Source organism: Pinus tabuliformis, chromosome 5_2, assembly GCF_031772625.1.
Source record: "Pinus tabuliformis cultivar Carrire ecotype Pingquan chromosome 5_2, CPIR1, whole genome shotgun sequence".
In the NCBI taxonomy this organism is placed as follows: domain Eukaryota; kingdom Viridiplantae; phylum Streptophyta; class Pinopsida; order Pinales; family Pinaceae; genus Pinus; species Pinus tabuliformis.
This window is the reverse complement of record NC_142306.1, coordinates 705,806,394-705,830,669: the sequence shown is the minus strand read 5'-3', so window position 1 is coordinate 705,830,669 and position 24,276 is coordinate 705,806,394.

The following is a 24,276-nucleotide window of genomic DNA, read 5'->3' as shown; positions in this document are numbered from 1 at the left end:
TATATTATTGGACAGAGGTGCTATGATGTTATTTTTTTCATATTCGGTTAGCTGGAAAAAGAGACATTTTCACAATTTAGGACATATTAGCCTTTTTTTCATTATTGAACCTCGTGAACTTTAATTAATTATGAAAATAGCCAAGTTAAAGCTAAAACGATAAAACATGAAGCAAATAAACTACACATTTCATTTTTGAATTGTTACAAATTGAAAAAATTAAATTAAGGCTAGTTATTCTTACTTTCTTGTAGGACCAAGAACTAGGATATGATGAAAGGATGGGCTTCAGAGGGAGAATGGAATGGTATGGACTCACAATTAATTGGAAGAAGAACGAAGTATATACACAAATAATTGTAATGATAGTGATAATAACCCAATATAATTTGAAATGAAAAGTGAGGGCTTAGGTTAGGGTTTAGTGGCTATAGAATGGAGTGATGGAAGGGAGGAATGAGAGTCCCTTCAAAACAAAAAGATTTAAATTCAGGGTTGAATCAAGTCTTAATGAAATATTCTTCATATTTTATTTGCAACTGGCAGCAAATTTAACCCTTTTTCCCTTGAAATTTATATAGGTCTGGACAAATAGATTTACTTGAAGCAGTGGGGTAAAAATCATGTATACATTGACCATTTTGTGTGATAAGAGTATACCTTTTAACTTCGAAAGAGATGCATACATTTTAATAATTTTCAGTATAGCCATATTTTGATACAAAAACCTGTAATGAACTTGGAATTGCAAATGATAGGAGTTTGTATGCAACTCAAACGACAAATTTTTAATTGTTACAGTATCTCATGTGATTTCTGATGGGAAAGGGTGTAAATATTTCAATGGAAAGGGGTTTTACGAACATGGGAATATTATATAGGGTACAAGTGAAACCCATTTTTTTCATGCGTTAACTAATATCACTAAAATATGTAATAATTGAATGGTGGCACAAGGGTTTCATGCCTTGGATGAATATAGATAGGAAATTACAAAGAGGGTTTTGGTCCTTCCCATTTCGAATACAATGTGGCTCAAAATATGGTTGAACTAATATTATATGGAAAATGGGATAATATACCCTTCGTTGCATGTATTCAAAATGTAGTCAACTGAGAAAACAAATAATGGTTATGGTAAACAAGAGCTAGTAGAGGGAATTTGAAATCATAGGCAAGGCAACTAGCCATCGAGAAACATATGAGCTGCACAATTAAACTTGTTCTTACTTGTGAAACACCAAAGTCAAGAATAACATCCTTCCAAAACTTCACACATTTTTTCAGAATAAAAAATAATTCTTATGAGGTGGAAGAATGAGAAAAATTCACATCGGGAGAGAAAGTTAGGGTTTCTCATGGTGGACATTAAAATCGTCAGATAATTTTAATTTCTCGAAGTGTCGCATTAAATATTAAATGTAAATTTCGGCAAGAGCTAACCAGCCTGCCATAGGGCATTAAATGCCCGGTTATATGCATACTGGATAACCCAATAACACACGCGTGCGGGGACTAGATAAATAAAAAATAATGGCAGTGTGTTATTAGGTTATCCAGTATGCATATAACCGGGCATTTAATGCCCTATGGCAGGCTGGTTAGCTCTTGCCGTAAATTTCCATTAAAACTTAAACGAACACAAGTACAACTAGTCACAAATGAAATCTATATGTTAATTGAACGAGTAATCTAACAAACAAATTACCCAAATAAAATACAACATGACGCTAATCGACTTAATATAAAATTCCCACATAATTAAAAAAAAAAAAAAAATTTGTTTTAAATTTTGTTGTATAACATTTAATCACCCGAAAAACTATTTTATGTGAAGGTTGGAAATATACAGTGGTTGCAATGCATATAATATTGTATGTCCAAATGTATATTGACCATGTTTTTCGATGTTCAAAATGCTTCGAAGTGAAATTTAGCATTGAGACATACTGTAAACATACATATACAAAACCATTTCATTTTCCATCCTTGGGTGTTACATGATGTAAATATCCCAATTTTTTTTCCCAAAACCATAGTAAATGACAACATTGCAACAATGTTTTCATTGTAGACTTGTACCATATCTATGCCAAAATATAAACATTGTGACAATAATAAACTTTGGACATTTCTTATAATGTGAGCATCATATAGGATGTAACATGTGTGCGATGCATATAAGAAAAATATATGTAAGAAATGGCTTTGTGGTCCTCCCCATCCAGTTGTGATAGTGAAAAACATTAGTAGAATAGGTCACTATTGGTAAAAGAGAGGGAGGACCAAGAAAGATGGAGGCAATTAAGAGTTTGTGGCATATTAAAAAGATAAAGGGTCAAAATTTGGTATCAACATGGTCCATTTTGGGAAATGGATAATTTTCCTTCAAGCAACACTGATTCAGGTTCCTGAAATTCATAGAGAGTTTAACGTCTTCATTATTTTTCCTAACTAGTACCAGGTACACCACCCATTAGGAGTATCTCAGTGGTACGATAATATTTCCATCTAGTGAATTTATGATCTCTTTCTCTATTATTGGTAGAAAAATGGGATTGAACATCCTAAGTTTCTAAACAAAAGGATTAGTGTTTTCTTTCAACAATATCTATGTTGTTGAATTGAAGTATCGTAAGTTTTAAAATCTGCATAGATCCATGCAAAAAATTCTTTAAATTGCTTGAATAATTCAATGTACCTATTTTTGGATGTAGGTTCTAAAGACTTAGAAAGTTTTACCTTTTGTGGGTCTCTTTCGTGATGAGGTTCTGCTCCTCGACATTTTTATCTACTAACCAGAAAATGAGCTTGGTAGGCACATCATTGTGATAAAAAATTTGCTCAAGTGGGATAAATCCTTTGGCGATGAAATTATTCTTGAGTTGGATCACTTTAAGACCTCCAATTTTATTCAAAAACCTGTTACTTTCATCTTTCAAATCTTCTTCTTCTTGATCGATTTTAGGTGTTTCTACTTCAAAGTTAATATTAATGGTAGAAAATTCATCCACAAATTCAAGGAATCTTCTTAGTTTTTGGTCATCTTAAAAAACCTGCCAATATTTGACATTATCTGGAATAGAAGGCCTATACCGCATTTCTACTTGATATTTGAGTTTTGGTTTAGGAGTTGGTCTACATGTACTTTTTGCTATTGGTAGAGAATCTTTAAACTAATTATCTTCTCTGCACACTATTGTAATGTTTAAAGCATCAAAATTGTTTTCAATAATATCCCACACTGCAATTCGATATGATCTCATTTGAGGGTTTTTAGTGGTGTATATGTTTCTTACTTGTAGGACTACTAACTATGAATCCCCAAATGTTGTAAGGTTCTTCACTCCCATTTTTCAGGTCGTTGCTAATCCTAGAATCAATGCCTCATACTCAGGAATGTTATTGATGACATCAAATTATAGTTTAAAGGTAAGTGAGTTGTTATTCCCTATGGGTAGTATTAGGATCACTCCCACTCTTATTCCTTCTTGGGAATATGCTTCGTCGAATAAAATTTTCCAAACTGAATTTAGTTAGTGTGTTTTTTTCGACTCAACATGGGTTAATCCCATCTCAATCATAGATTCAGCGCTAACTGATATCCTATTGCAACCCGTGAAATCTTCTACAACATAAAATGACAAGTTCTTATACTTTCTTGCATCACTTATGACGTATAGGAGTTTGGATTCTCAATATAGTCTTCGTTCTTGATCTCCAAAAATTGGTAGGGTGTTGTATGATAGATCCATTTTTAAGGCACCACCTAACTTTCTAGCCCAAGACCTAGAATCAACATGCCATATGAAGTAGAGATATCACTCACTACTATGTCCATGACTTAACTCTTGTTTGGTATTTGAGTAAGGGATACCACTAAATCCTTAATGAGTCTAAGACATTTCACTCCTCAAGAATCAAAGGAGTATAGATCATGATATGGTTTAGTGATGTTCAATCCTAATTCCACCATGACTGACTGGGCATGAGGTTGTGAAATGCCCTTGAATCTAACATATAATGTACAATATATTATTATGAAAATTCAAGCTAATGTAGAAAGGAGGGATATTATTGTCTTGTACTTCTATGTGATCCACAATCCACATGAGGATAGTCTTCTTGTATATTCAAAGTATCATTGTGGGAGATTTTCTTCAAAAGGGTCATAAGTTTCCTTATAAGTGGTTGATATGTAGAGTTTTGTGTTAATTCTAATAAAGGAACATGAACTTTGATCTTCCTCAACTCTTGTTTGAAGTTGAAGGCATGACTACACTTCATTCAACCTCCTTGACTAGCTAAGTTGGTAAATTTGGTGGAAAAGTTTCTCTTGACTAATTAGGTTCCTGAGTCGAGTTTGTAATTGGATCTTAAATGTTCTTTCCTTTATTATCTGGAAACCCTTGTACTTTTTTTGAGACTTCAGGAGGTGGAGGAATAGCCTCCTGAGTGGGATTGGGATCATGTGATGGTACATATGGCTTATTCTAATGACTCACACTAGCAGGTCTACCTGGTATCGGTTGCATGTCATAGTTTCTTCTTATTTCCACCATCACAAAGTTAGTAATCCTCTAATATTAGGACAATGGGATCTCATAGTCATCATATTCTTCATAATCATATGGTGAATAGTTTTCTTGCGTTTCAAGAGAGCTTTTGTAATTATCTTCAGTGATGTAGAAGGTGGAATTTTGATCTCCTATCTAATTTATATCTTCAACCTTCATGTATTCATTATGGTATTCTTTAGTTTGCAAATTGAGAACCTTCCTCGTGAGAGGTTTTGTTGGTTGTTCCTCAAGTCTTCTTTCTCTATTCATTTTTTTGGGTTGAACTGTCTATGGATGAAAGGAGGGTTATGACGAGGTGGGATTGGATTCTTTCTTGGCCTGTCAGCCTTGATTTTGGTAATTTTATTTGATAGGTTTTTGATCATTCTATTTATTTCCTCAATCTGCTCTCTGAATGAGTGTTTAGTATATGTAGGATGATCAGGTTCCTCTTTTATTTTGTTTTTTCCTTTTTCTTTCTTTCCTCCCCTCCCTCTTCTAGTGTTTTGATTCTCATTCATAACTTCCACTCTTAATTTTCCTATTGTGGTTAGGTTTCCCTCTATCTCGGCTACTCTAATTGCATGTTAGACATGTTTATCGGTCGTCTTTCTATGAACATGATGAAGAAGTATGGTTCAAACATAGTTTCATAGTCAACAATGGCATCAATGGGAGTAGGTTTAACCTCATTCATGATTTTAGAGCTTATTGAATCTCTTTGTGAATTCCTCTCTATTTTTGAATGACTTCTTCACCACCAAAAAATCTATGAGATAGTATTGAAAGTCCCTTTTCTCACCCCATTGGGCTCGAAATGTTCTTTCCAAGTCATGCAAAGAATGAAATGAGTTAGTGGGGTGAGTAAAAAACCATTTTTTCATGTCCCTTCAAGGTGTTGGACGAATAACCTCATGAACACATCCTCATCTTCTACCATGAAGTTGCCAGTGAAGTCTTGGAACACACTGATATGTTCCTCAATGGTCCCTTTCTTTTTGCCAATGAACCTGGGTAACAAATTTAAGTAATTCTCAGGCATTTCATGTAATACCCAAGGAAAAGCCAATGGGGCATATCATGCTACTATCCAAGCCAATGGTTGATTAGGTTGGTTAAGTAGATTATGGGGTTGACCTTGTTTTGCCATGATGTGCTGCAAGATCACATCCCCAATGACAAATGATATTGGAGTTCTAGTTCTTTCAATAGTTATAGGAGTCTCATTTTCAAATTTATGTCTTGGAATGAATGAGTCAGAATGTTTGAATACTATTTGCGAAGGTATGTTATTCATCTAAATAGTCTTAGAAAAAGGTAATTGAGAAATAATTGTTCAAAAGGATGGAGATGTGATGTAAAGCCCGAACAAAACTAAAACACACAGAGGTTCTGCTATCTATTCAAAATCGATGACCTTAACAAACCCCAATTTCTCAGCACAGTTCCATGGAGGAATCGCCCCTCCTCATTAGAAATCATATGATGCCCAATCTCCCACACCATCAGCCACCCCAATAGCCTACTCGCCTGTGCAATAAAGTGAGCATCCACACCACCTGTTCAAACTCCTCTTTACAAATCAACACCTTCGCAGTGCACACTCCATTTTTCAAGCCAAGCATGAGCTAATGCAACAAACGACAGTCTCGAATCCATATACTTGCAGTCAATCTGGAGGTTGTGAAGGCGTGAAAGCAGTTTCTAAGTAAAGCGTAGCGCAACTTCCAGAAATTTGATTTCTCTGGTTTCTCACTTAGGGTGTTGAGGGCACAATGAATGATGAGTGAACCAAGGATAAATTCTTTCAGTCACCGATTCTCTTAGTCATCGGATCTTGGTTCAAAAAGAAACCAAGTCCCTTCACCATGTTTCAAATCTGATCACTTATGATGATCATTGAATCATGCTCCTATCCTCCGATAAAACCCACGCATCACAACTTGCCACATAGTGATTAAAACACACAGAATGAATGTGTCTCACCTAGCAACCCTCTACAAGAAGAACTACCAATTTGGTGCATTCAGTACTCTATTCCACCACACCTCTTAACTGCAGAAGTTGCTCAATATTTGTACTTTGTTTCTGATGATGTCACAAAGCCTCAATTATGGCTCCAGGCATATATAATTGACTTCTAAATTATAGCTCGACCTCTTTGTATTTGTGCTACTCTAATTAAATTCTCAACCCTCTTATCCTCTGAGAACAAGCCTCGCTCAGAAACAGAGTATCGATCTTAAACAAATCTGAAGATATCAAGAAATTAGACTCTCCAACCTAGAAATTGGTTCTTCCAAAAAGTATTGTACTCGGCCTTGGAAATTGAAGAGATAGACCTGCAAACCTAAAATTCTCTTACTACAGATTTCAATAAGGTCTCAAAAATGATTGAGTGGGTTTTCCTCCCTTCCGCTATGCTAGAATAATCTCCTTATGAGTGCTTCAAAGTTCAATAAGCTACCAACATAAATATCGACCCTAAAAACTCTAATATATAGTAATATTTTTCATTTATATATATGGACAGAGATATTCACACAGTTCCCAAAAGAACATAAAATGTATTTCATTAATCAGTTTCAAATACAATACTTGGCCTGATTTTCAACATTAAAATGGCCTTCCATACATCACATCACTCTCACACACACTCTCCCTTGCCTTCGAGGCTTACCAACGTATACAAAAGGATTCTGCAACCATTTCTGGTTCAAATCCACAATCTACTCAACCATATCCTGAAAATCCTCTAATTCCACTTTTAACTCAACTAATTCCCTATTCTAGGATCTCCTAATCCCTAAGATCTCTATGAGATCTTCACAAGTCAAACATCTCTCATATTCTCACATTAACTGAGAATATTTACATTGAAAACCTCACATACATTTTCTCACTCAATTTATTAAAAATATACAAATTTCCTATTAATAAATTAAATTTCAAATCAAACATCACACCCCCTAAGTTAACCAAATATACAATGATTTTCTGAGAAGGATGCTCCTGCATTAGACTCCCGATGTAGAAAAAGAATTCATAGACTCCTGTCTATGAGGTCTGTCACTTTTCTGTAATAATGTGACAGCTACAAGTCTCAATGACTTGCTACCTCCAGGATTCCAAACTTTGTTTTGTTGCTGGTCCCTCAGTCTTTCTCCTTCATTTTTCTTTGGCTGCAACCTTCCAGGCTTCCACACCTTATGTTGTAGTGTTCCATTGTCCTTACTTTCATCATTCTTCACTTTCCATTCAACTTTACAGTGGATTACTGGCTTTCTCCTGCTATAGCTTTTCTTAGGAACTTGCATCAATTCCCATGATTCATCTATGGCCTCTTGCAACTCAGTTTTCTGTTGTAAACAAACCTTATTTTCATCGCTCTGCCACTGCACTTTGTTGCACTCTTTCCATTCATCTTCAAACTACTGATTACCTACTTCAGCGCTTTCTGCTTCAACTTCTGCTATTACTTTTGAGATTGCTCCAAATACTGCTATAGATATTGCTGCCACCCAAAATTCCTGAATATCCTTGAAGATATCTCCCTCTGCAGTATCCAATTTCTTCTTCTTGTCTACAAGTTTACTTTCAAAAAATAAATTGTTGTCCAATTCCTTGACTGCAGTAACATATTCACTCACACTTCTCTGTATATTAGTTAACATAACATATTTTAGCAAACTAATATCTTCTTTTGTCTCAGCCAAAACTTGAGACATTCTTTTGTCAATGTCTGCAATCCCTTTCTCATGCTTAGATGCTTCCAGCAACCAGTTCAACAATTCACTTTCTACCTAATTCCTTTCAAACACCTCATCATTATGCTTCTTATCGATTCCAGCATAATTCTCTTCCTTTTCCTTGACAACATTCCATAGTTGTCCTTCAGCTCCTTGACTAATCCTAGTAGTCAGTTCAGTCTCCTTCAGTTCTAAGACTGATTCTTCTTTAGCATGAGACATGTCTGTCTCACCTTCATCCTCATTGCTTTCTTCTTTTTCACCACAAATCCAATCTCTTAATGATGCTGCTTCATTCTTTATCAGAATAGAATTCTGATCCTCCATCTTTGTGACAACTCTAGATGTTTATCCAACAGTCTCCTTTTGGCCACTTAAGAAAGCCAACTTCTCCCTGTCCTTACCAATAACAGGTTCCATCATATGAGACATAACTGTCTCATCTCCATTGGAGATACTTCCTTCATTAAGTAAGGAATCTATGAACTCCTTCTACTGCAACAATTCATCCTTGTCTTCTTCCGAAAACCATTCATCATCATACTTTGCTTGGAAATTTTCAACCTCATTCAAGACAGTTCCAAAAGATTGTTTGTCCCTTGCAAAACCTGCAATCACACACAAATTGTCAGTTTTAAAACCATAAGACCCAATGGTCTTATTTGATGATTCAGTCATCAAATCCCTTTTCTATTCCAAGTCTTCTACATGACTCAGAAAATCTTCAATGGTCTTCATCTCAGCTTCCTCAAGCATAGCATTTAAGTGTTTGATATCCTTTGCTTCTTCTTGCTTTTGGCCATCATCATGAGCCAAACTTCCTCTGCTTTCAGTCCTTGCAACATGATGAAAAACAACACCTTTTCTCAACTGTGTATGAGAATTTATATGAGACTTAACGGTCCCATCTTCTTTCAAAACAGAATTTAGATTCTGTCTACCTTCTTTCTCCTGGGTGACAATATCATAAAATTGTCCTTCCTCACATGTTTCACCTGCAGACATATACAAGATATCATATTTCAAATCATGAGACCCCTTGGCCTCACTTGATGTTTCATCCATCAAACCTTCATCCTGATACCTACTTGCCTTGAGTACCTCATCCTCTCCTTGAGCCTTCATCATTTTCTCTTTCTTCTTCTGTAGCCTATGCCACCTCATCTTTCTTCTTACAAGAAAACCACATCTCTGGTCTTCCTTATTTCTCTGTAACAACTCCATCAATACTTCAAGATGGACTACTATCTTAGCCTTCTCCCTCTCATATTCTTCATCATTCAACTGCTTCCATATGCCATTTGCCTTGGCATCTTCTTTCTTCACTTTGTGGCTTCTCCCTAAACCTCTGCTATGACTATCAGTAGTCATCTTCTTCTCCATCTTCATGAGCTTCTCACACTCACTATGAGCTACACTAAGCCTCTACTATAACAAGTTCTCCCTGCTACAACTTACCTCACCAAGCTCTCCCCTGTACTTGGTCTTTTGGCCAGCACTGGTCCTCTGTCAGGAACCTCCTGAGCACTCCTTCCTGCTCCTTCTAGGCTTATATCCTCAACTCATCTTCTCTTGAGAACACTTAATTGTCCTCTTGTATTTCAACCTCAGCTGAAATACTAGGTTCTGGCCACACTCTTCTTCTGCTTGGAAACTCTTACTGGCTTCCTTCACCACTGCTCTTAAGACTGATCTTCTTTTGCGGAGATACTTCACTAATTGTTGTTACCTCAACCTCAATTGCACACACGACTATTACAGTTTTTTTTCACCTGTACATCACAATTCTTATTTGAATGTTCCTTCTAATCATATTTTCCTGCTGCATACCCCCCTTTGTTATTTCCACCAGAATCTTACTTCTCAAGCCAAATCTGTTCAGTGACCAGCAATTTCCAATATTTATATAAATTCAAGAAATGTGACACTTTGCCTCTCAATTCCTTCTAGATTTGAATCTGGTTTGTTGGTCATCTACGTGTAATATTTCCCTTTGTTAACATGCCTCCACACTATCACCTTTAATATGTTACTAGCAGGATAAACCAGATGGACTACTACGCCCAATGCTTCTCCTTATGTAGTGACTTCTTCCAAGGGAATATTGCATGTTTCGATCCATGTTTCTCTCACTCTGAAGTTGAATTCCCCTAGAAAAATTTCCCCAATGAACACAGGTATCATTTACTTGATCAATGTCACCCCAAAAATAGTCGCTTTCGAACAATTCTCGATTAATCCCAATCGTGGCCTCAACAATTCACATGTCAGAAATAATTTACTTACAACAAGGTTTTATGCATTATAGTTCTTCATGCCGAATATGCGCAAGATCAAGCCTTGTAGTCTTACAGGCTTCACGCATAATAAGTCTCTTCTTCACTATGTGCAAGAATATTTTCTGCTTCCATTCCCACCTATGCTCTATGCTTGAACCATGTCAACTCCATGCTCCATTTTCGGCAATTGGATTCAACTGCATGTCATTTTCAACGATGGTGCAATCCCAAATGGTGGTAGTAGGAGTTCCTCTTTTCCAAATAGAACAAGGTTTCTTTTTCTCTGACAATTCATTCTCCATAAATCTTTCGGCTTTGATACCAGATTGATGTAAAGCCTGAACAAAAATAAAACACACATAGAGGTTCTGCTATCTATTCAGAACCGATGACCTTAACAAACCCCAATTTCTCAACATAGTTCCATGGAGGAATCGCCCCTCCCCATTAGCAATCATATGATGCCAAATCTCCCACACCATCAACCACCCAAATAGCCTACTTTCCTGCACAATAAAGTGAGCATCCTCACCACCTGTTCGAACTCCTCTTTACAAATCAAGGCCTTCGTAGTGCACATTCCATTTTTCAAGCCAAGCATGAGCTAATGCAACAAACAACAATCTTAAATCCATATACTTGTAGTCAATCTAGAGGTTGTGAAGGCGTGAAAGCAGTTTCTAAGTAAAGCATAGCGCAACTTCCAGAAATTTGATTTCTCTGGTTTTTCGCCTAGTGTGTTGAGGGCACGATGAATGATGAGTGAATCGAGGATAAATTCTTTCAGTCACTGATTCTCTTAGTCATCGGATCTTGATTCAAAAAGAAACTGAGTCACTTTGCCATGTTTCAAATTTGATCACTTATGATGATCATTGAATCATGCTCCTATCCTCCGATAAAACCCACACATCACAACTTGCCACATAGTGATTAAAACACGCAGAATGAATGTGTCTCACCTAGCAACCCTCTCCAAGAAAAACCACCAATTCGGTGCATTCAGTACTCTGTTCCACCACACCTCTTAACTGCAAAAGTCGCTCAATATATGTACTTCATTTTTGATGCTGTCACAAAGCCTCGATTACGACTCCAGGCATATATAATTGACTTCTAAATTACAACTCGACCTCTTTGTATTTGCGCTACTCCAATTAAAGTCTCAACCCTCTTATCGTCTGAGAACAAGTCTCGCTCAGAAATAGAGTATCGGTCTTAAACAAATATGAAGATATCAAGAAATTAGACTCTCCAACCTAGCAATTGGTTCTTCCAAAAAGTATTGTACTCGGCCTTGGAAATTGAAGAGATAGACCTACAAACCCAAAATTCTCTTACTACAAATTTCAATCAGGTCTCAAAAATGATTGAGTGGGTTTTCCACCCTTCCGCTACGCTAGAATAATCTCCTTATGAGTGCTTCAAAGTGCAATCAGCTACCAACATAAATATCGACCATAACAACTCTAATATTTAGTAATATTCTTCATTTATATATATGGACATAGATATTCACATAGTTCCCAAAAGAACATAAAATGTATTTCATTAATCAGTTTCAAATACAATACTTGGCTTGATTTTCAACATTAAAATGGCCTTCCATACATCACATCACTCTCTCACACACACTCCTTGCCTTCGAGGCTTACCAACATATACAAAAGGATTCTGCAACCATTTCTGGTTTAGATCCACAATCTACTCAACCATATCCTGAAAATCCTCTCATTCCACTTTTAACTCAACTAATTCCCTATTCTAAGATCTCCTAATCCCTAAGATCTTCACAAGTCAAACATCTCTCATATTCTCACGTTAACTGAGAATATTTAAATTGAAAACCTTACATACATTTTCTCACTCAATTTATTAAAAATATATAAATTTCCTATCAATAAATTAAATTTCAAATCAAACATCATACCCCCAAAGTTAGCCAAATATACAATGATTTTCCGAGTAGGATTCTTTTGCATCAAGATGTAATGATGGTTATTTAAATACCTAAGGGTTCTACCTATAATTTTTTGTTACATTGATTCGATATGTACAGAAAGAACTCAGGGTCAAAGACAAGAGGTGTGAGATTCCTATCTAGGTTATGTTGTGTGTGCCTTCTTGACAAAGCTAGAATGTGAACGTATAGATTATGGAACATGTGTTAAAATGATGAGATGAAATCGACACGGTTATGTACAATGAGTGAAATATATACAAGTAATGTATTAATGTCATGATTCATTGTAACAAGTGGTGTGTATGATGACTATGAGGTGTTGGTGAGTAATGGAAATTTTGAAATATGGAGTCCCGAGGTGAAAGGCACAATAATGATTTCAGAAATTTTTTTTTCCCATGAGAAAAAATTGAATAATTTCATTCTTCCCAGGGAACTAATTCAAATCAATCTCTAAAAATGGTGCCATGAGATCTTGGGGCCCCATAGTTACACTACATTGTGTTGTAATGTAGATCTTGGGAACATCTAAGTGTGATCCTATTCAGTATTATGTTTGTAGGATATTCTATTTAACTCAACATATATGGCCATCTATTGGTAGCTAGTGTTATCTAATGTGTTTTCACAGCCCTTTAACATTAATGTTATAGCTCATGGTTCTTGATATAAGAATTGGTCAAAGGTGTAAATGACTTGAAATGCAAGCAAATAAGACTGTATATTTAAACTATTCCTGTAAAGGTGTGCTTGTAAAAATAACTGTGTAATTATGTTTTGAACTTAATTAAAGTTACAAATTTTTAAATGAGGTTCAAAATTCATGCACTTTATTTTCTCCTATAAGGTGTCACAATAAAATAAAACAACATGAAGAATTCAAAAAAAACACTAAATAAAATCTTGTGCAGATGTAAATATCTATGCAAAGTAAAATTATCTATAATAAATGAAAATGACTAAACTAGGCATCATTAATATGATCATAACATTGACAATTAATTCATCATTCACATTAAACATTCATAATATGTTCTTGGGGGAAAGTGCCTTAAATATGCATGAATAATTTTCAAATTTAGCTCTTATTTGTGTGAAATTGGAAATCTGTTTGAGACTCAATGTTAAGGGAAAAACTATTAGACATTAAATGCATTTGCTAGGTTTCATTTCCATTGATCCTAAGTTAGAGCATTCATAACCATTGGGTTTGACATGAAGAGTTTCAAAATATGAAAGGTGGATTAGAGATGGAGAACAATCCCTCAGCAATGTAAAGGAGAAATTAAAAACTCCTTTAAATCGATTAAGACTTGATGGGAAACTAAGCAATTAAGAATTCAACCATTAGAATACGCAGACTTTTGAAATTTACCATTTCTTGCAAAACCCTTGTAAAAAATATCAAATAAGTCAAGATACTCTTCAAACTACCTTGACAGTTTTTGCAAAACCATAAGAAACCATCATGTTAATGCCATATTTTATTTTAGTTAACCATTCCAATACAATTTATACACAATTCACATAACATATTAGATTCACAACTTAAAATTCCATGAAAATTCCATAAAATTGTATTCACATGTAGTAAACTTCAAAATATGACATGGGTGTGAGAAAATACATGATAACAAGGTATCAATATCCCACAATTTACTGCAAAATTATTCCTTAGAATAGCTTCAAAACCTCCTAGCAATTCATCAAAATTTATGACAGAGTTTCCCCTACAACCAAGATTTCTCTCCCTTTAAAATTTACAAAATAAGGGCTATATATAGGAAATCAAGAACTTGGACCTCACCCCAAACCACTACTGGTATTTGAAAAACCACCAATATTTGTTACAAAATTATCAGTTGTACTAACTAACTTCTTCTAGAAGTTTCTTGAAGGATCTGCTAGCTTTTGGGGTGGGCCCCTTAAGATCTGGCTTTAACAATTATTTATCCTCTCTCTCTTGGTTGGGAACTACATCGGCTAGGCGCTAGAAAGTGCATGTTTCCAACAGTGCCAATGCTCTTGTCAATGGTGCCGAACTTGTGTTTGCTCCTGCTGGTGTTTCTTTTCACTCTGTTGCGAGTTCCTTTCATATAGATGATCTATACATGTCCAATATGTTCTTCCATTCTTTCCCCACTGGAACATCACACGATTGTGCCTCTGTTATTACCCCTTCAATAGTCATGATGGGTTGATAGTGTACTCTCCCTTGCTCCTTGAAAGGCCTTTTAGTATGAACCAAAGCTCAAAATTTTCTTTATATAGGCCCACAATTCCCTTCTCTCACAGTTTTTATTTTCTCCATTCAAATTACGTTTGATCCTCCTCAATGACCTTCAAGCTGTTTATAAAAGGCTCTTTGGGGTAAATGTTTCCAAGTTCATAAAAGAACAATGTGAAACTCTTTCTGTATAGCTTCTCACATTTACATTTAAATTAGTGTGCTTTCAGAGTCATGTTTTTTTCCTTCTCCTTTATTTGTGCTACCAACTCATGCTTCTTTCTTTAGTTGACTTGCCCAAACTACTAAATGAGAATGATTGATGTTGGCCCTTATAACTTATTCTTTGTTCAAATGATTAAGGAAGTATATGATTTTCTAGATTTATGTGAGGTGTTCCTAATGTTTCCTTTGAGCATATCTATCTCTTTGCATGTTACCTTTACAATCTCAATATTCTCTTGCATCAACTCCAAATGACCCCAATGCTTATCCACTAGCCTTATGATCTTTTCAAAAATGATTTTTTTGGTTCTTTTGAAAGATATTTTTTGGAGTTTTCTCTTCCTTGAAGTACTAGTTGAATTTCCAATTTTCTGATGTATTCCTTTTCCTAACAAATTTCTTCCCTAGATGCTTCTAGTTTTTGTTCCATATGTAAAGATGAAGGTTGTGTCTCGTCAATGTTCTCCTGAATGGTCCAAAAGTTTACTTTCTTATCCACATCATGAATGAAATCTCTTATTTTGGATGCTAACATAAATGGACCTCGGGCATTGGTGCTTGTGTTAGGACAACTCGTCTCTTTTCCCTTTCCTTCCACTTCTACATTGATTCTTGTGGACAAGGAAGCTATTTGAAAAGGAAACATATTGAGGTAGTGTGGTCAGTTGATGAGAAAAGTAAGGGGTTTGGGAGAGACTCGAGGTGTCATAGCTGGTGAATGATAGGATTCCATGTCTCACAAAATGAGGGACAACTTGGTGAGAGGGCCTTTTAAACCATTAGTGTAAGAATATGATGGCATGAGGAGGACTAACCGAATTAATGTTTTGGAGATTGGGTAACCTGATTTTAGCATATAAGAATATTCTTTTTAGCTAAATACTACATCAAATAAGGAAAATTCAGCAGAATTATAGGATCCTTATGTTTAGGAGAAGGTTTTTCTTCAAGAGGAGCACACTTTTCTCCTTAAGGCAAGACCAGGGTATAATATGAGCTAGTTTTTCTTAAATTTTGATGTATGTAGCCTTAAACATGAGTGCTCATTAACCACACTCAACTTGAAGTATGAATTCAGGAAGTTTGAGCTCAAAACTTTCCAAATTTAGTAATTTACATCTTATATGTGTGTGGGCTGGAGTGGACGTTAGTGGTACACTTTACCAAAAATGGACATCTAGTACTTTTTAATAGTAGTTAGTACCTGACACATGTGAGGCTTTATTTGGGTGGGAAGGTTGGAATGAAGTCACACACACATCAACAGGACGTGGCTAGATAGTGCATGTTGACTCAATAGGTGCGACGTGTCAGGAGATGGGCGGCTGGACAAATAATCGATCTGAGTGGAGAGGTGACTATGTAAAGTGTGATTTAGTCAGTCTGTAAGGGAATGATACAAGGTAGGATGATGTGGATAGCCATGTGTCATCCTTTTGCATGATGAAGGATTCCATTTTTGGAACTTCAATGGGTGTGAAAAGTGTATGAGGAGACGACATGTAGCATTTCCCGCACCCGTCCATGGAATTATCATTCATTTCCCTTTATCAAGTGGAGATTTGAGGGCTCTTGGATGAATGGCTACCACCACCATTGGATTTTCTGGTAAGCACGCTAATGGATGGGTCCAGTTGTGTTAGGATGACTCTTGTCAAGGGTGGGACCGAGTTGTGTGAATGATGACTGGATGGGTGGATTAACATTAAAGAAAATTTTAGGTCTAAAATGGGCCTCAAAACAAAAATGTACAACCAAAATCAAATTTATAATAACCAATATTCAAGATGATGATGTCAACCATGGCAGATGATTCACCATTTTTGGAGTAAAAAGGTAAAAAGAATAAAACTTAAAAAATAAAAAAAACTACTTTTTCAACTTATCCCCTTATGGTTTTATTCAAGTTTCGAGTGGGAGCACTCACTGGATGCAAAATTTGATTCCTCATCCAAGGAGTACCCATGTTTCATAGTTTTTATGGACCTTGCTACATGAAAAATGAGAAATACATGAAAAATGTGATTGCAATGACATTTTCTCATGTATTTCTCATTTTTTGTGTAGAAGGGAGCATAAAAAGTATGAAACATGGGTAATCCTTGGATGAGGAATTAAATTCCACATCCAATGAGTTCTCCCGCTCAAAATTTGAGTAAAACTATAGGGAGATATGTTGAAAAGACGAGTTGAAAAAGTGGTTTTTTTCCCTCTAAAATTTGATGATGTAATCTAATCTTATTTTATTATTTCCACTATTATTTTATAATATTCCTTAGGAGGCCCATTTTAGATATAAAAATTTCTCTAATGTGATGTGGCTGGTGAAATTTATGCAATGTGGAAGGTGAAATGGAGTTGCTAGCTGGGCGTACAATGGAGACCGTGGAGGGTGACTTAGAAGGTGGCTAAGTGATGTGGCGTATGATGGGATGAGTTGGCCACTGATGTGGATGAGACACATGGTGATATATTGCAATATTAGGGCCAAACCATTTGAAATTTGTAGAGGCATGTGGGAGGCATATGGAGCTGACACATGCCCTCTTTTGCACCTCCTCTTAGTATTATTTACCTTGCATCTTGGGGAGCAGGAGTGCTGCTAGATATTGAATTAGCAAACACTTCGGTCATCAAATACAGCCGTCAAATTTTGCCGATGAGAAACTTTGTCGGCACCCTCTCCCATTCGCTCTCGTGTGATGTGTCCATGCTACCCACATCTACGTGTGTAGTTCCTGCACTATGTGTTCCCACTAGTGGTTGATGCCTAGGGTTTTGACAATATGGATCATGTTGATGCCATTGTCGTCGGCCGAAGGAAATCACTGAGGCCTACGAACGATAGTGCTTGATGGGAATTGGACCAAAAACAAGCTGTTTGTGCCTCCTAGCTTCCAAATTTTGCAGGGGTATTTCTTTTTGACACCAAAAACAATGTAGCACAAACATTTATGAGAAAACTACTGACATCATTGTGACAGTAAATATCTCCAATGAGAATTATATATGTCTTCTAATGAACAAGGCTATTAGAAAATACTGATCAATAGAAAACCAAGTGGAATCATGTTTGGTTAAATTCTATCCAAGGGCCTACGGGATATAATAGTTTGTCTATGACTCACTTGGTTAATTACTAATAATCCTCATAGTTTTCAAGTATAGCAACATAGATAGAATTAATCAATGGGATGACTCAAAAAACTTGAGTTTCTACAGGTACGTGGCTACTACCTTTTGAATAATTTGTTAGAAAATAAAGAAAATGGATAAGTTTAATGTTTAGCATGGGAAATAGGTGTGGTGGGGCAATCAATATTATTGTTGGTTTTTTTTTTTATGGTTCACATAAGGATCGCTACTCCAGCCTTGTGAACCTTATTAGAATATGTGATAGTATTTCTACTTTGGGTTAGTGAAGTATGATAACCATCATGCAAGATTGGAATGTTAGTAAAGTTGAAGCATGAAGAAAACATTTAGGTTATTTTGGTGCGCATAGTGGACAAGAAGATTGAGGTGCTCCAGAATAGAGACATCAATTTGGTATAGATTCCATGACCATGTCGCAATCTTGAAAATGAAAAATAGTGGCATGAGGATGCCATGCAATCAATAGTTTCCAGATATGTTTCTAAAGATTGATTGTACCTATATCTAGATTCATTGAGGTCAATGCATAAATAAGGGGGAGGGGAATGTAATACCCCTAACTTGATCCTTAAATGGTAATTCTATATGTACATTTGATAATTAGGATGATGATCCAATCAATGATAATTAGGTTAGTGAGCTAGGTTATGTTGGGGCTTGCACGCATGTGCATATAAGTGTGTTGGGATTGTGGGTTAGTGTATATATTATTGAGGCTAAATCGCTTGTGTGGTTTAGGTCGGAGAGCCTACTTTCCATAAGGATAATGATCCTAGTGCATATAATTGGTAAACACTGATATATTAATAAAGTAACACTATGGCGATAGACTAGGGGATGAAAAAATAGTATGGGATACGACTCCATTAGAGGGAAGGATGAGGGGGTTAGAGGCCTTAGCTAGGGGGCTACGCTAGGAAAATATTATATTTCCCCCCAACCCTAAGATATGAACCCATAAGATATATTCCTAAGTGAAAAGTATATCTGAAGCCAAAAAAGGTGAGAGGGACTAATATTAAAATGCATTATAATATTATAATGTAGTTCCCTATATTTTACATTACAATGTAAAAACTATATCATAAAGTTTTTTATAAAATGGAAAGGGTTTTGCATGGGTGCCATGTGTCAAAAGGCACCACACACACACAAATATATATATATATATATATATATATATATATATATATATATATATATATATATATATATATATATATATATATATATCTATGCTAGGAGGGTACTAGATTAATATAATAGCATGACCACTATGATGCCAACACCCAAGACTCTCTAGCTACTATACCTTGAGGAACAAAGGTAGTCCTAGGTGTGAGTGTACTTTTATTTTGGTTTTCTTGGGATAGGTATCCATAAGTAGGGCCTAGTGGATACTTGGAGACCACTGATAATAGTTGGAACTCCTGGAAGCGATAGGGATTTGGAACTTCCTAGCTCACCTTAGGTGGTAGCCTTAGAAGGGTAGTGACACAACTTGATGCATTGTGGGTGCATAGAAGGGGTGAAATACCTTGGGTTGTGTATATTTATTGGATATGGGAGACTATAAGTTGGAGTGCTACTAGGTTTTGGTCATTTTTCCTTGACCAGGTTGGTATTGATTATGTACCATAGTTGGTTTTAGGTAAGAATGACAATGGAAGGGTTTACCATGTGAGACTACCAAACAAATGATTGATTAGTGCCAAAAATAGTGTCTTAGTTGAAGAGATGATTTACTTATTTACTACTTTAGTGATTTGTAAATGTATATTATGTAGGGAAAATAGGGAAAACCAACAAGATTATTTACTCAAAACTAAAGATAAACAACATGAAAATGGATCACATGAGTAAATAATTAATACCAATACTAAATATATAAGTTATTCTTAGTATGTACCTTTGGTAAGGGGGTGTTTTAAATATTTTTGTTTTCTATATTTAGATTGTAGATCTAAAATATGTAGAAAAAAGCAAGAAAACAATTAGAAAATCCCTTTATAAGGCCACCCAAAAGCGTTATACACTCTAGATTTATAATCTAAAAGTAGGGTATTCTAAGACATCAAAAATATGTTAAATTAGTCCTTCATAAGATTCATATATGCAATTAAATAGAAAATTGAAGGGGTTTTTGGATTTTTAAATAAGAATATGATTGTTGAGATATGGTTACCTTGGCCACAAGTCTACCTCTCAAGCAGAAGGTTGTGAATACTATTCACTTTTAGGCTAGTCTTACAATATAGATGGTGAGGTGAGTTTGGGTTAAGAAGACTATGTCGCTATAACATTCCCTCCCACCTCCTTGTCCTATCTTGGGTTGTAGGAGGTGTTGCTTGTTTCCTTTGACTTGACCTGCAATTTCTACTATGAAGATGTGGATACAAATTCCTCTTTTTCTCAAAGTATTGAAATATTAAAACATTGTTCCACCATTGCATTCAACTTGTCAAGCTCTTTTTGGGGATATAAGTTTCACATAAATCTTACTCTTGGATTGAAATTTATGCCCCTCAAAAGGTTAACCAATTATGTTATGACATGTTAGATTTGTGCTATGATCCAAGTAGATGTTGGTGGCCACCCACCTATCCCACTTGGACCCCCACAACTATCTCTTTCAGTTTTTCAGTTTCCTTAATTGTAGCACAATTTACTATTTTTAGCAGTTTTTCAGGTCCTTAACCTCCAGATCGGTTTTGAGGCCCTAAACGACGTTTTTTGGGAAAACTAGGAGAAACAAGGGTCCATGGACTTATTTTGATCTTCCTAAAGTTATAGTCCTCAGATAGATCTTTCTAACGAGATATTGTGCACGTCAAACAGAGATCGTATGCCAAAGTTACCACCCCGGGAAGTTGATGTACCAATTTACCCAAACGGGGCCCACAGTTTCGCGTTTCATCTCCTAGGGTTAGGTTTTTGGATTTTTAGGGTTTTATATTGTTTCTAAACAATAAATATACCTTCGAGCCTCATTACAACACACTTTAGAGGCATGTAGCCGCCACATCTCTTTTGAGAGATAAGCTACCATCGCCCTAGCTAGTTTATTTCCATTTCTGTTTGTAAGCATATTTCAGTATTTTATAGTAATGAAATGAAGTATTATTTCTATTGCATCTCTATATGCATGGTTATATTTGTAATTTTTTGCATTCCTATTTAAATCTGGATCAGTGGTATCAGAGCAGGCTGCTCTTTCTCTATTTTTCTTTGCATGTCCCTAACGAGGTAAGGATATAAGGAGTTAGGGCTTGAACTGGTCAAACCTTTGCAAGACCAGCCTCGCAAATCTCGACGGCCTCCCATGGAGGATGAAAAGAAAGATGACGGGGTAGGATATCCTATCAAAATATTTCTTGAAGAAGCCCTTGAGTGACAAAGGAACATGATGATGGAAAACTTCGCCCAGATCCTTCAGCACCTACCCAGAGGTGACACATCGGATTCCAACAGCTACTCTGGAAATGCCACACCCTTTGAGGTACAAGTTAATTTTGAAATCCCCATATTCAAGGGTCAGATAGACGTAGATGTCATAGATAAATGGCTAAATCTGTTAGAAGGGTTTTTTTGTTCATGATTTTTCCAGCCAGCAAAAGATCACTTTTGTACTTCTCAAAGCAGCCCCCGACGTTAAGGACTAGTGAGAAACCAACTGCGAGCAGAAGGATGAAAGTACGAGCTCACTATTTTCAGCCGCACCCACTTGGAATTCATTCTGGGACACCATCAAGGAGTAGTATTACCTTATCAAAAGCTATGAAGACAAATACATAAAGTGGACCACGGTGTGGCAAGGAAGGGACCAAGATGTGCTAGAGTTCACAAAAAATTTTCATACCCTTCACACATAGTTGGGTATTAAGGACTCTGAGTTGCATTTGGTACTAAAATACTGCGGCTTCCTACACAGGTACATCTAGGATGAGATGGAGTTGCTGAACATCTCCTCGCTCGGCATGACGTACTGATATGCTGTCAAAATTGAGCAGAAGTTTAAACAAAAGAAGCGAGACTTTAGATCTACGAATCCGAAGAACAAAGGGAAAAGCCAAGGCGGGGTGACCCAAGACAACCCATCAAAGCCGCAAGAAAAGAACAACACCACGAGGTCGAAGAAGGACACAGGAAAGTGGTGTGAGTTCCATAAGAGCCCCACTCACAACACAAGTGAGTTTCAAACCAAGCAGTCGCTAGTGGTAGAGTTGAAGGCTTCTGAATCATATGCATGTTCTAACCCTGAGTCAAAACCCGATAAGGGGAATGACAAAGGGAAGCAAATCATTGATGTAGAGCCCAGCGCCACTGTTACCACCGCCAAGATCCAGAAGAATGAGCCCAAAGATCTAGAGGAGGGGGAGTGTCTCTTCCACTCACAGATGTGGGTGAAGGGTTTGCTGCTGCAATTCATTGTTAACAGTGGGAGCCAAAAGAACCTCATTTCAATAGAGGTCGTGAAGTTGTTGGGCCTATTGACTACACGACAGCCGCAACCGTACAGTATCGGGTGGCTTCACCAAGGACAATATCTCCGAGTCCACCAACAATGCCACCTTCCCTATAGCATCAAGCCCTTCACAGATGAGGTATTGTGTGATGTTGCACCTCTTGATGTTTGTGATGTACTATTAGGCCAACCATACTTATGGAGGTGACATGCTATGTATTAGTCAAGACCTCACGCTGTTATTATTTCTTTGGGTAATTTATTATACAGGATACCAGAGGTAGCCCCACCTACCGCCACCTCTTTGATCACTGCTAAGAAATGCAACAAGATCATCTCCCAGAATAGGAAATTCATTTTCTGTCTGGTTTGCTCCCAAAGTAAGGGGAAGATTGTCACCACATCCATGACCCTTGCGAATGGTTCCTCCATGCAGCAACATCAGTAGATGGATACGATCATGACAGAATATAGGAACATCTTCTCCTCACCCACTGGGGTACTAGTGCAATGTCAGGTTAAGCATTCATTCGATCTAACTCCTAGAGCACCTCTACACAACAGGTCGATATATCGTCGCTCCATTCTGGAAAATTCCAAGTACAAGCAGCGACATGATCAACATCAGGTACCACACAAGTTTTGGGTATGCGATAAAGTCTGGTTGCATCTGCAGAAAGAACACCTTACAAGAGCCCATACCAAGGCTGGGCGAAACAATGCTTTGGAGCACAAAATTTCCCCATTTCTTCACTTGCACCGAGTGTTCAATGTGGACCACCCTCGACCATGCTTCCCAACATTATTGGATACATCAAAGGTTGCAGGACAACTCACTGAGAACCAAGTTCAATAGAAGTTTCCTCGTCTCATGGAGGAACTCAACACAAGGGGACCATTGCTTCCTAAGGGGGGAGGAATGATCCAGGTGCATGTTGGTGGCCATCCACCTATCCACGTAGACCCCCACAATTGTATCTTTTAGTTTTTTAGTTTCCTTAATTCTAGCACAATTTACTATTTTTAGTAGTTTTTCGGGTCCTGAACTTTCGGAGCTGTTTTGAGGCCCTAAATGACATTTTTTGGAAAAATGCGGAGCAACCCGGGTCCGTGGACCAATGTTTCTATTCCCAAAGTTATATTCCTCAGATAGACCTTTCTAGTGAGATATTCTACACGTCAACCGAAGATCGTATGCCGAAGTTACGACCCCGAGAAGTTGATGTGCCAATTTACCCAAATGGGGCCCACAGTTGGGCATTTCATCTCCTAGGGTTAGGTTTTTGGATGTTTAGGATTTTCCATTATTTCTCAACAATAAATAGGCCTTGGAGCCTCATTGTAACACAGTTCAGAGGCATGTAGCCACCACATCGCTTCTCTGAGATAAGCTACCATCACTTTACCTAGTTTATTTCCATTTCTGTTTGTAAGCATATTTCAATATTTTACAGTGATGAAATGAAGTATTATTTCTACTGCATCTATGTATGTATAGTTATATCTATAATTTGTTGTGTTCCTCTTTAAATCCAGATCATGCTACCATGTGGCATTCACATGGTCCTATTTTGTCGCCCATGGCATAAGCATGTCAACATAAGTGTAGGGCCTACTTAGTCATCACCTCATGTTATTTTGAATTACTTTGCC